We start from the raw sequence: 14,582 nt of genomic DNA, 5'->3' as shown, positions 1-14,582 counted from the left end.
GTATTTAGTAGAAGAAATCTTCTGATCTAATACAGCCATGAGTCTTTTTGGGAAAGACGCAACTAGTTTTTCACACGTGGATTTGGGGATCCTCCGCCATTCTTCCTCTCCAGTTCTGTCAGGTTGGATGGTAAACGTGGGTGAAAAGCCATTTTTAGGTCTCTCCACAGATTCTCAATTGGGTTAAAGTCAGGACAGTCAGGGCACAATTGCCTCACAGCAAGAAGGTCACTGGTTTGAGCCTCGGCTGGGTCAGTTGGCATTTCTGTGTGGAGTTTGCATGTTCTCCACGTGTTTGCGTGGGTCTCCTCCGGGTGCTCCGGGTTCCCCCACAAGTCAACATCTGGTATAGTTGAATTGGGTAGGCTAAATTGTCCTTGAACAGACTCGAACCAGCAACCTTCCTGCTGTGAGGCAAACGTGCTTCCCACTGTGCCACCGTGCCGCTCAATAAGTCTTTCCAACTAATACATTTAAAGTATTCCTCATATTAAGTCAAATTTACTTAGAATTTTTAAGTTTTGATGACTGGATCTGTAATCTGAGTTAGTAGAACTTTATGATTTTACTGAAACCTCTGTAAATGACAACATAGCATATAAATGTTCCCCCACGTTTCAGATGTTTCCCTATATTAATCTTGTGCTATAACACAATAAATCTTTTTAACATTTCATTTCCGGTTTGGCAGAAACCATTTTGAGGACTAGAAATCTACAAGGTTAGCTTAACTCATTCAGTTTAAGTTTTATCTACTACAATCAAATAATGAGTTCACGTAACTTGTTTATATGCAATGTTTATAAGTGCAATAAAATTTCATAAAAAACTAAATCAAAGAAACAGTTAAGTCTATTGAATTGAAACTCATTTTATGTAATTAATTGCACTGCTCAATTTTACAGTCTGGCTACTTTAAATCAAACAGAACTCAAATGAACCCAGATGAAAAGTTTCAGCTGTTACTTATTTTTTCTAACTAACAATAATTTTAGACCAAACATAAGCATCAGTTTTGTTTTCAGGGATGATTTTGGTGTGAGAACAACAAAGTAAGGTGTGATAAAAATATTACACATTCAGTCCTGGTGTTCTGACATGATTTCAGTTTTATTACTAAAAGAATATTTTTTAATGCCAAAGATGGGTGTAGTTCTGCCAATTGATTTGTGGCCAAATGCATAAAACAGGAAAATGCTTATAAACAGAGAAATGAACAGAAATCCACATGGTCAGACTCCAAGTTAAATCATTTATACTATATTGCGAAATTAATGCTTTTATTTCACAAGGATTTTATTTAATTAAGCATTAAATTACATGATAAATGTCAGTTTTACATTGATATAAAAGATTGCTATAAATCTTTACTGTTATTACACATTTATTTAGTTTAATATTATTTCTTAAATTTTTTTTACACAGCATTTTATTCTGTTTATGTTGGTTTTAATAAAAAGATCTTTATTTGTTGTCCGCTAGGGGTGGGTTCTAAATTTGCACAGTTGCTTTTTGCTTTTGCTAAAAAAATAAAAAAATAGTTGCTAAAAAAAGTTCTGTTTATATTGATTGATATACAATAAAGTTTTTTTTTTATTTTGTTTTTTTATAAAACAAGGTATAGTACAATACAGGTATTTAGTAACAAAGGTATTTTTTGTTTTGTTTTTCTTATCTTTTTTTAACCACAAACAAAATAATAATAAAAATAATAAACAATAATAATAATAAAGAAAAAGAAATGAATTAAATAATCAAATTAAATTAATTTCAAATTTATACAGTTGTAGTCAGAATTATTTTTTTATTTTCTTTTATCTTTTAATAAATATCTAAAATAATGTTTTACATATTTCCCAAATTATGTTTAACAGAGCAAGGACATTTTTCACAGTATTTTATGTAATATTTTTTCTTCTGGAGAAAGTCTTATTTGTTTTATTTTGGCTAGAATAAAAGCAGTTGATATTTTTAAAAGTTATTTTAAGGTCAATATTATTAGCCTCCTTAAGCAGAATTTTATTTCAATTGTCGACAGAACAAAACACTGTTATACAATAACTTGCCTAATTAGCTTAACCTGCCTAGTTAACCTGATTAACCTAGTTAAGCCTTTAAATGTCACTTTAAGCTGTATAGAAGTGTCTTGAAAAATATCTAGTCAAATATTATTTACTGTCATCATGGCAAAGATAAAGTGTTGAAAAGTGTTGAAAAAAAATCATCCTTCCCTTAAACAGAAATTGTGGAAAAAATAAACAGGGGGCTAATAGTTCGGACATACACATATATATATATATATATATATATATATATATATATATATATATATATATATATTGGGAAGGTAGGAGATGTTGGGGGATTTATGGTTGGCCGAGTACATTATTCTGTAGTTGGATTATTAAAGGGTCCCATGTTTTGTAAAATGTCCTGCATGGTTGATCCTCTGAGAAAATGTTTTATTATTTCTGTTTTCAAAAATATCATTACATCACTAAGCCAACACTTTACATCACTTTTTCCACATTTGTTTATGTTACAACCTTATTCCAAAATGGATTGCATTTATTTATTTCCTCTATTTATTTATTGTTTTAAATTTATATTTAAATTTATCTATTTCCTCATAATTCTACACACAATACCCCATAATGACAATGTGAAAACAGATTTTTTGAAATTGTTGCAAATTTATTAAAAATAAAAAATCTGAGAAATCACATGTACATCAGTATTCACAGCCTTTGCTTAATACTTTGTTGATGCACCTTTGGCAGAAATTACAGCCTCAAGTCTTTTTGAATATGATGCCACAAGCTTGGAACACCTGTCTTTGGGAATTTTTGCCCATTCCTCTTTGCAGTACCTCTCAAGCTCTATCAGGTTGGATGGGAAGCGACTGTGTACAGACATTTTCAGATCTCTCCAGAGATGTTCAATAGGATTTAGGTCTGGACTCTGGCTGGGCCACTTAAGGACATTCACCGAGCTGTTGTGAGGCCACTCCATTGATATTTTGGTGGTGTGCTTTGGGTCATTGTCCTGCTGGAAGAGGTCAAGAGCACTCTGAAGCAGGTTTTCATTCAGGATGTCTCTGTACATTGCTGCATTCATCTTTGCCTCTATCCTGACTAGTCTTCCAGTTCCTGCTGCTGAAAAACATCCCCACAGTATAATGCTGCCACCACCATGCTTCAATGTAGGGATGGTATTAGCCTTGTGATGAGCCTGGTTGTCTCCAATTGTAACACCTGGAATTCAGTACGAAGAGTTCAATTTTACTGTCAGACATAAGAATTTTGTTTCTTATTGTCTGAGAGTCCTTCAGATGCCTTTTGCCAAATTCCAGGTGGGGAGTGGCTTCCGTCTGGCCACTCTACCATACAGGCCTGATTGGTGGATTGCTGCACAGTAGGTTGTTTTTCTGTAAGGTTCTCTTCTCTCCACAGAAGAACGCTGGAGCTCAGACAGAGTGACCATCGGGTTATTGATCACCTCCCTGACTAAGGCCCTTCTCCCCCGATCACTCATCTTAGATGGCCGGCCAGCTCTAGGAAGAGTCCTGGTGGTTCCAAACATCTTCCACTTACGGATGATGGAGGCCACTGTGCTCATTGGAACTTTCAGAGCAGCAGAAATGTTTCTGTAACCTTCCCCAGCCTTGTGCCTCGAGATAATCCTGTCTCAGAGGTCTACAGGCAATTCCTTTGTCTTCATGCTTGGTTTGTGCTTTGACATGCACTGTCAACCCTGGGACCTTATATAGACAGGTGTATGCCTTTACAAATCATGTCCAATCAACTGAATTTACCACAGATAAACTTCAATTAAGCTGCTGAAACATCTCAAGAATGATCAGTGGAAACAGAATGCACCTGAGCTCAATTTAGAGCTTCACGCCAAAGACTGTGAATACTTCTGTACATGTGGTTTTTCAGCTTTTTTATTTTCAATAAATTTGCAACAATTTCAAAAAATCTTTTTTCCCATTATTGGGCTATTGTGTGAAGAATTTTGAGGAATTTAATCCATTTTGGAATAAGGCTGTAACATAATAAAATGTGGAAAAAGTGAAGCTCTAAATACTTTCCAGATGCACTGTAGCACACACAAACATACTTTTGGAAAATGTAGCTTTAAATCACATGAATACATTACATTTTTATAACATGCCAACATTAAAAACAGGTGTATTATTATATTATATAGTTATTAGTATATAATTACAAGCATAATATTGCAGGGTTTTCCATCATTTCTCATCAATTAAATGAAACCTCTCTCAGCCTAAGAAACCTCTTTTAAAACATTTTTACAGTGGATGTGCTTTAAACCTTAAACAGATTCCTGACAGATTCATATATTCAGTCAGCCATGTATTTGTTGTATTGTTTTGATATCGTGCATTATGTTCTGTTTCTGTTCACCCCGTAATATAATCTATAATTACATGCATAATTATACTCAGTGTTTTTCACTTCTGCATATAAAGTGCAATAATTCCCACCAGCTCCGAGCATATAATTAAGATTCAGTTTCTTTTATTTATATCTTCTTGTTCTCCCTGTTTTCTATTCTCAGTGCATAGACAGTGCTGTTTAACTTTTCGCGTTCATTTCATTTTCTTATTCTAGACGGGGCTTCTTCTAATTAAACGTTGACCTTTTGCATCGCATTCATTTAGAGCTGCTCCGCAAACCCTCACCTTCGATCAGCTGATGTGGACTTACTGAACTTCATGTGACTGAACTAATTCCAAAGGCCGCCTCGCTTTTTTTTTCCTCTCCCTGACGGATTTGCTTGTTTATCTGCATGCTTTTGTTGATTCTCATTTTCACATTCAGTCATTAGCACTTCAATGTTGACGTCGCAGTGCTTTTAGTTACCAAATGACAACATGTGCTGGATCATTTTTTTATAATTAAAGGCATAGTTTTATACAAAAATGAAAATTTGATCAACATTTACTCACTCTCCACTCGTTTCTTTCTTTGGTTGAACACAAATGAAGATATTTAGAAGAATGTTGAAAATCGGTCACCATTAACTTCCATAGTATTTGTCTTTCCCAAAAGACAGCATGTGCATGTGCTGAATATTTGTTTTTATAATTAAAGGGATAGTTTTATGCAAAAATGAAAATTCTATCATCTTTTACTCACTAGGTGCTTGTTTCCCTTCTCGGTTGAATACAAATGAAGATATTTAGAAGAATGTCCATGTGCTGGATCTTTTTTGTATGTAATTAAAGGGATAGTTTTATACAAAAATGAAAATTTGATCAACATTTACTCACTCTCCACTCGTTTCTTTCTTTGGTTGAACACAAATGAAGATATTTAGAAGAATGTTGAAAACCGGTCACCATTAACTTCCATAGTATTTGTCTTTCCCAAAAGACAGCATGTGCATGTGCTGAATATTTTTGTATAATTAAAGGGATAGTTTTATGCAAAAATGAAAATTCTATCATCTTTTACTCACTAGGTGCTTGTTTTCCTTCTCGGTTGAATACAAATGAAGATATTTAGAAGAATGTGCATGTGCTGGATCTTTTTTGTATGTAATTAAAGGGATAGTTTTATGCAAAAATGAAAATTTGATCAACATTTACTCACTCTCCACTCGTTTCTTTCTTTGGTTGAACACAAATGAAGATATTTAGAAGAATGTTGAAAATCGGTCACCATTAACTTCCATAGTATTTGTCTTTCCCAAAAGACAGCATGTGCATGTGCTGAATATTTGTTTTTATAATTAAAGGGATAGTTTTATGCAAAAATGAAAATTCTATCATCTTTTACTCACTAGGTGCTTGTTTCCCTTCTCGGTTGAATACAAATGAAGATATTTAGAAGAATGTCCATGTGCTGGATCTTTTTTGTATGTAATTAAAGGGATAGTTTTATACAAAAATGAAAATTTGATCAACATTTACTCACTCTCCACTCGTTTCTTTCTTTGGTTGAACACAAATGAAGATATTTAGAAGAATGTTGAAAACCGGTCACCATTAACTTCCATAGTATTTGTCTTTCCCAAAAGACAGCATGTGCATGTGCTGAATATTTTTGTATAATTAAAGGGATAGTTTTATGCAAAAATGAAAATTCTATCATCTTTTACTCACTAGGTGCTTGTTTTCCTTCTCGGTTGAATACAAATGAAGATATTTAGAAGAATGTGCATGTGCTGGATCTTTTTTGTATGTAATTAAAGGGATAGTTTTATGCAAAAATGAAAATTTGATCAACATTTACTCACTCTCCACTCGTTTCTTTCTTTGGTTGAACACAAATGAAGATATTTAGAAGAATGTTGAAAATCGGTCACCATTAACTTCCATAGTATTTGTCTTTCCCAAAAGACAGCATGTGCATGTGCTGAATATTTGTTTTTATAATTAAAGGGATAGTTTTATGCAAAAATGAAAATTCTATCATCTTTTACTCACTAGGTGCTTGTTTCCCTTCTCGGTTGAATACAAATGAAGATATTTAGAAGAATGTGCATGTGCTGGATCTTTTTTGTATGTAATTAAAGGGATGGTTTTATACAAAAATGAAAATTTGATCAACATTTACTCACTCTCCACTCGTTTCTTTCTTTGGTTGAACACAAATGAAGATATTTAGAAGAATGTTGAAAATCGGTCACCATTAACTTCCATAGTATTTGTCTTTCCCAAAAGACAGCATGTGCATGTGCTGAATATTTTTGTATAATTAAAGGGATAGTTTTATGCAAAAATGAAAATTCTATCATCTTTTACTCACTAGGTGCTTGTTTCCCTTCTCGGTTGAATACAAATGAAGATATTAAGAAGAATGTGCATGTGCTGGATCTTTTTTGTATATAATTAAAGAGATAGTTTTATGCAAACATTTAAATTCGATCATCATTTACTCACTCTCCATTGTTTCTTTCTTTGGTTGACGCAAGTGAAGATATTTAGAAGAATGTTGGAAACCGGTAACCATTGACTACCATACACTGCAAAAAATGCTGGGTTTCACACAATTAATTTGTGTCTAGACAGCATGAAGGAATTAAGTTAACTTATTAGTTTTTACAAATGTATGTGGATTGAACATAAAACAATTAGGTTGTCCCTAAAAAAATCTAAAGAATTGTGTTGTTTCAACTAATTTTAAATAAGTAGTTTAAACAAGCAGCAAAAAAAAAAAGAAATTAAGTTTAAATGAAATTCTGTTGTTTTAGCTCATTTTGAATAAGTAGTTTGAACAAGCAGCAAAAAAATTATTTGAGTGTAAATGATAACATGTGCATGTGCTGGGTCATTTTTTTTAGAATTAAAAATTCTGTTTGACTTCCATAGTATTTGTCTTTCTGACCACACTGTAAAAAATGCTGGGTTCCACACATTCGATTTGTGCTAACATGAAGAATTAAGTAGGAATTCGTTTTTACAAGTTTAAGTAGATTGAACTTAAAACAATTGAGTTGTCTCCAAAAAAAACTCCCAAGAATTGTTGTTTCAGCTCATTTTAAATGAGTAGTTTGACCAAACAGCAAATATAAATTTTTTGAGTGCAGATTTCATCAAAATTTTCAAGTATACAACTAAATATTGTATATACGTTGTAAATATTTTATTAAAATATTGTAAATATTGCAGTAAAATTTGAACTTAATATTTTTTTATGTCAGTTTGTGTTGAGATGACTACAAAAGTTAATTAGATTCAACTAAAAAATGTAAGGCAGAAATATTTTTTGTTTTACAGTTTTATATATAGTTACTCTAATAATTTGTTACAATGTACATGTTTTTAACATTGTACTTATGATTGATTAAAAAACAGTATGTAATTACATATGTAATTAATTTCTGTAATTACATCTATAATTACAATGTTGAGCATCCCTTACACCTTAACCCACCCTTAAATCTACCCATATCACCAAGCCTGTCCTGAACCCGACCGATATCCCTCCTCAAGAGCACCAGAAGTGTTCTGCAATACATTAGAAACACAGTAAGTAAATTGTAGTTATTTTTTGATGCAAGTAGTACATATGTAAGCCCACCTAATATAAAGTGAGACCCTGATGTCTACCAGTTGCGAACATTCTTCAAAATATCTTCATTTGTTTTCAACAGAAACTCATAACCGTCTCAATTCTCTTAAGAACAGAGTAATTGAGTGTGTTCTTATTCTTTTTTGGTGAACTTTCCCTTTAAAAAGCTATACAGAATGTGTCATCTCTACAATCAGCAACAATAAATGACATCACAAGTGAGATAACGCTGTCTAAGATAAATATATAGGTTATCTGTGACTGTGTCTCACAAATACAAGCTTCAAAATACAGGTCCATAAGGTCAGTAAAGACAACAAGCCTGCATTGAGGAGCACAGGGCAGTAAACGCATTCACTTCAGTAATGTATTTGTCCTTTTTTCCGAGGGAGATAAGAGTTCCAAGAAAGAACTACAAAGGGCTTGGGTTTCATTGCACATTAGATCCCGCCTGGTGTGTAAAATACTGGAGTAGTTTTACTTAATTACCATACTTGGGTATAAGTGTTGAGAATTTGTTGTCAATTACAATTCTGAATTTTGACTTTAAATGTTAATGAGGTTTCAAGTAAAACTAAGAAGTACTAGTTACATGTTTACATTTTATTTTCCTCCTTAGTTTGTGCTTCAAAAAAGGATATATATACTGTATGTACACTGTAAAAAAAAAATAAGTTTATTAACAGGTTCCACATTATCAAGTGGTTTCCATTTATTTACAGTTGTGAATTGCATTGTGGGATGTTGATCTCTGCTCTGTCGATTTTTAATGATGAAAATTCAACTCTACAGTTTTACAAAGTGACTTCTATTAGCATTTTAGTCGTTTGAAATAATATAATGTATGAGAAGTAATTTATAGAGAAATAAGTCTGTAAAATAACAGAAAATGTGCTGCCAGTTTAGTGTCATGTACAACACTAACCCAGACAATATATCACATTAAACTATTAGAAATCCTTTTAAAAGTCACTTTATTTTACTTTTCAAGGTTAAAAGTTGTTAGAAGAAAGATTAAAGTCTCATAATGCAATTCAAAAGCATAAATAAATAAGGAAAAATAAAAATATGAACCACAAAATACTGAAAACTGCTATGTTCCACTTTGCTTCTTTTTAATTGTTATATGCAAATGAAAGATATTTTTGACCTTTTGCTCATGAATTTTTTTTATGTTTTGCTCTTTAAACAAAACATTTGTATGTCTTTCTTGACAAATTACTTTATTTGTTTTAGTTTCCAATAGAGGATTTAATATTACAAAAGAGGGATTTTATCTCTCGTTTTATTTTTTATAGTATTTTTATAGTACATTACTCAAGTACTTACACACTGTAAAAAAATGCAGGTCATTCATCTTGTCCCTACATAAATTAAGTTAACGTAACAAATTTAAGTGGATTGAATATAAAAAAGTTACCCTACCCAAAAATATGTTATGTTGTTTAGGCTCATTTTGAATGAGTAGTTTGAACAAGCAGCAAAAATATTTTTGAGTGCAGTTGAAGGCCATATTATTAGCTCTTTTGTGAAATTAACTATTTGTCAAATATTTTCCAACCCAGGCGCATTCTAAAAAAGTATCCCTATATACATTTCTGGAGTGCGCCAAATACATCCCAGGAGCTTCTTTTTTGCAGTTTTAGCTATCGCGAATCCACCAGAGGCCGCTGTGTACGCTTTTTGAGATCTCAAATTTCTCTCGTGAGTGCCATTCACACCTGCTCTTCTCACGTAATCCACCAGAGGCCGCTGTTGACTGACTGACTGACCAATCGACTGACCCACCTTTCTCCTTCCCTAAACCCAACTGACAGTTTTAAATAGCAATCCAGAAAAAGAAAAGGCCTCGTGGCAGCCTGATTTTTACCAAGTTTTAAGATTTTACCACATTCTCACCCTGTTATTTACTTGTTTATTTTATTTTTTGTCTTATCTGCTTTCTGGAACCATTTTTAGCCAGACTCGAAGCCCATCATCGCAATCAAAACTGCTCCATGTCACAAGTCCGCCAATGTACGCAGTGAGTCACTGGACAAACTGGTAACAGCAGGAAAGCCGTCCACACAGAGGTAAGCACAACTGGTAAGCGTGAAAAGGAAAGGCATCATACTGCTCCATAGCATTCGTTTTAAAGATGAAATGCAGCCATACGCTCTTCTGGACACATAATTCGCAATCTCCAGAAATGTATATAGGGCTACGTTTTCAGATTGAGCCTATGTTGATATTTTCACAAGTGCTGTTTAACAGAGAAGATTGTATTAAAATAAAAACACATTTTTAAATAAAATAGTTCTTATCAACTCATTTCTAATAATTTATTTTGTGCAATTTAAAAGCTTAAAATGGATTAATTATGTTAATAACTCAAGTGCATAATAAAAATAATTATGATGTAAGGCTCAGACAGAGTCACCAAACTGTTGGCTTGTCCCTTAACTATTCAGAAACTGAATACTGTATATGCGACCTTAGGTTTGCCTAAGGTCACCTGTTTGTCTTGTTTGTATTCGAGATCTGCGCGGGACGCTCTCTCTCGTTCACACACACACACACACACACACACACACACACACACATAGACAGCACCAAGCCAGTGACGCACTGCATCACACTCTCTGTCTCATTTACACACATACACACACACACACATAGCAGTGCTGTCTGTGTGTGTGTATGTGTGTGAATGAGAGAGAGAGAGCGTGATGCTGTGTGTCACTTGGTTGTCGCATCAATGCGAACGCAGATGCGCGTGCTCGCTCGATTGGGAGCGATATTGTTAGACCGCCCACTCCCGTTCATATTACACCAGAGTTACAGACCGCTCTCGCGCTTTTTTTCGGGAAATTTATTCCCGCACAGCAAGAAATCTGGTCGGGTCCAGCAGCGGGAGTGCAGACCTCTAGTTCGTATTTCCCACGTCTCCCTTCTCATTTGGTCGAAACCCGAAATACAGCAGAGGTTGTGTTCTTTTTTGAGACCAGGTCACTTGGTGCGCGACTCGCCATCTTACCTCTCTCTCTCTCCTCCACACTGTCCAGTGATGACAATCATGCATACGCATTTTAGGCATTAAATAAATAATATTTAATAACTGATACTTGTCTCCTATATAAGTGCATTGTTTTTTATGACGGTATAATGGTATTGAAACTGACACCGTTGCTATTTTTAGATTTTGCGGTATACCATATTACTGTATTACCACCTATGCCTACTGGAAGAGTGTTGTTTAAATGGAATGTTTGATACCGCACAGCGAATGGGAGAAAAAAAACCCCTCTGCATTTCTCGGTAACTTAGATGCACTTGGTAGGTAGCGTCAGAAAGCCGTTTGTGTAGACTATCGTGTGTCACGACGGTAATAGTTTGATTAAGGTATTTACATGTTTACATTCAGAGTGCAGCATTTACAGCGGATCTTTCAGTCCATATTATTGTAGTGAAATTAACGTACTGTAAACTTAGTAACTAAATTATTTTGACTGAAGTATGTCTTTAAAAACTGAAAGCGTACTGCTGACGATACAAACTAACTTTGTCTCTGAATAAATCTAAACAAAGAACACTGATAACACACTTACCAAATCTGGCCAATCAACACCAACTGGAAATGTGTCTTTTTTTAAAAGGAGACGAGCGGCAAATCCAGATTTCACCATTTCCAGATGCAAAAAGCTCTCGGGTAAAAAATTCTCTTTACAAACGTATTTTTGTCGCGTGTTAGCAGACCACTGTAATCCACATGTGAGTCCAGCTGTGCTCTTGTTGCAGCCCGATTATAAACGCAACACTGATGACCCATGTCTCCAAACAATTCTTCTTCTTCCGCTGGTTTTAATTACAGTTGGCAACACAACTGTATTTTACTGCGGATCTTTCATTTCACCTATAGCGCATGTCTTTGGACTGTGGGGGAAACCGAAGCACCCAGAGGAAACATGCAAACTCCACACAGAAATGCCAACTGACCCAGCCGGGACTCGAACCAGCAACATTCTTGCTGTGAGGCGACAGTGCTAACCACTGAGCCACCGTGTTGCCCCAGGCTAATAATTATTGGCTTAAAATTTATTTTTAAAAACTGTAAAATCTGCTGTTATTCCAGCCAAACTAAAAGAAATAAGACTTTATCCAGAAGAAAAAATATTAAATGAAATACTCTGACTATTTTCTTGCTCTGAAAATATTTGAGAAATAATCAATTTTACAGGGTAATAATTTTGCCTGTATGAAATATATTTTCTGCCACATACTTTTAATTGAGTAAAACTTTCTCTCAGTTATCTCTGCTTTCGCTTCAGTATCATATTCCAGGACTGTTCACACCCAGGTTTTCAGAAACAGCTTTCAAATGTGCGCTAAACATCATTAGCCTCTTATTGGTAGATATTCTTGTTGCCATCCAGAATAACTCTCAAAGCTTTATCTTTTCTCCCAAAGCCCCAGAGAAGCGCTGCTGAGCACAAAGCGCCAGGGGATCTTGTTAGGGGTCAGTTTGTGGATGGTGTTGATGCCGTGGGGTGTAAAGCATGTTGTGGCTTCCCAGTTGCATCTGAGAGCAGCTTCCCGTCATCCAGATTTGCTCTCCGGATAAAATAGCCATGTCTTGTGACTTCTCAGGCTTAGACTGTATGTGCTGGAGCTTTAATATTGCCTGCTTTATAGAGGTCTAGCATGAAATTATCCAGTTTAATGTTTCGGCTTTAGGGTTCTGTAGTTTGTTACATGGATGTTATGGCATCAATGTGTTTTTAACATTCTATTATAGGCTCTTTATGTGTTTTTACATACACAGACAAACATACACACACACAATATAGCTGTTTTGGATATAAACATTCATTCATTTTCCTTCGGCTTAGTCCCTTATTTATCAGGGGTCACCACAGCGGAATGAACCGCCAACTATTCCGACATATACAGTAGATGACCTTCCAGGGACAATTTGAATTATTAATTTACAGTGTGCTTGTAAATTGTACTGTATTACGGTCAATTCTTACAGTATTACTGGCAAAATTTACAAGTGCACTGTACATTAACAATTTTACAAGCAAATTTACAAGCGCACTGTACATTAACAATTAATTTACGTACAAGCGCACTGTACATAAATTAATTACAATTATTTTACGGTGAGCTTGTAAATTTTACAGTATTACTGGCAATTTTTACAGTATTGCTGGCAAAATTAACTAGCGCACTGTAAATGAACAATTTTACAAGCAAATTTACAGGTGCGCTGTACATTTAATAATTCATTTTACTACAAGCGCATTGTACATAAATTAATTACAATTATTTTACGGTGTGCTTGTAAATTCTACAGTATTACCAGCAATTTTTACAGTATTACTGGCAACATTTACTAGCGCACTGTACATTAAAAATTTTACTAGCAAATTTATATGCGCACTGGACATTATCAATTAATTTATGTAAAAGCGCACTGTACAGAAGTTAATTACAATTATTTTATGGTGAGCTTGTAAATTTTACAGTGTTACTGGCAATTTTTACAGTATTACTGGCAAAATTTACTAGCGCAATGTAAATGAACAATTTTACAAGCAAATTGACAGGTGCGCTGTACATTTTAATAATTAATTTTAGTACAAGCACATTGTACATAAGTTAATTACAATTATTTTACGGTGAGCTTGTAAATTTTACAGTGTTACTGGCAAATTTTACAGTATTAATGGCAACATTTACAAGCACACTGTACATTAACAATTTTACAAGCAAATTTACAAGTACACTGTGCATTAACAATTAATTTATGTACATAATATGTACATTAATTACAATTCATTTACAGTGCACCTGTAAATATTAAAGTATTACTGGCAATTTTACAGTATTACTGACAAGATTTACAAGCACACTGTACAAAAATGATTTACAATTAATTTACGGTGCGCTTTAAAATTGCCAGTAATACTGTAAAATGTAACCGGATTACTGGCAAAATTTACAAGCGCACTGTACATTAACAGTTTTACAAGCAAATTTACAAGTGCGCTGTACAGTAATAATTAATTTTAGTACAAGCACACTGTACATAAATTACAATTAATGTACAGTGCGCTTGTAAATTTGACAGTATTGCTGCCAATTTTTACAGTATTACTGGCAAAGTTTACCAGCGCACTTATACATTAACAATTAATTTATGTGCAAGTGCACTGTACAGAAATTAATTACAATTAATCTACAATGTGCTTGTAAATTTTACAGTATTGCTGGCAAAATTTACAAGCGCACTATAAATTAACAATTTTACACGCAAATTTACAAGCACAGTACATCAATAATTAATTTACTAGCGCAATGTACAGTAACAATTTCACAAGCAAATTCTCAAGCGCACTGTAAATGAACAATTTTACAAGCAAATTTACAAGTGCACTGTACATTAATAATTAATTTATGTAGAAGCACACTGTACATAAATTGTTTATTAATTTACAGTGCGCTTGTAAATTTTACAGTATTACTGGCAAAATTTACAAGCGCACTATAAATTAA

The sequence above is a fragment of the Danio aesculapii genome, chromosome 11, assembly GCF_903798145.1.
Source record: "Danio aesculapii chromosome 11, fDanAes4.1, whole genome shotgun sequence".
NCBI classification, from domain to species: domain Eukaryota; kingdom Metazoa; phylum Chordata; class Actinopteri; order Cypriniformes; family Danionidae; genus Danio; species Danio aesculapii.
This window is presented reverse-complemented; position numbering follows the sequence as displayed.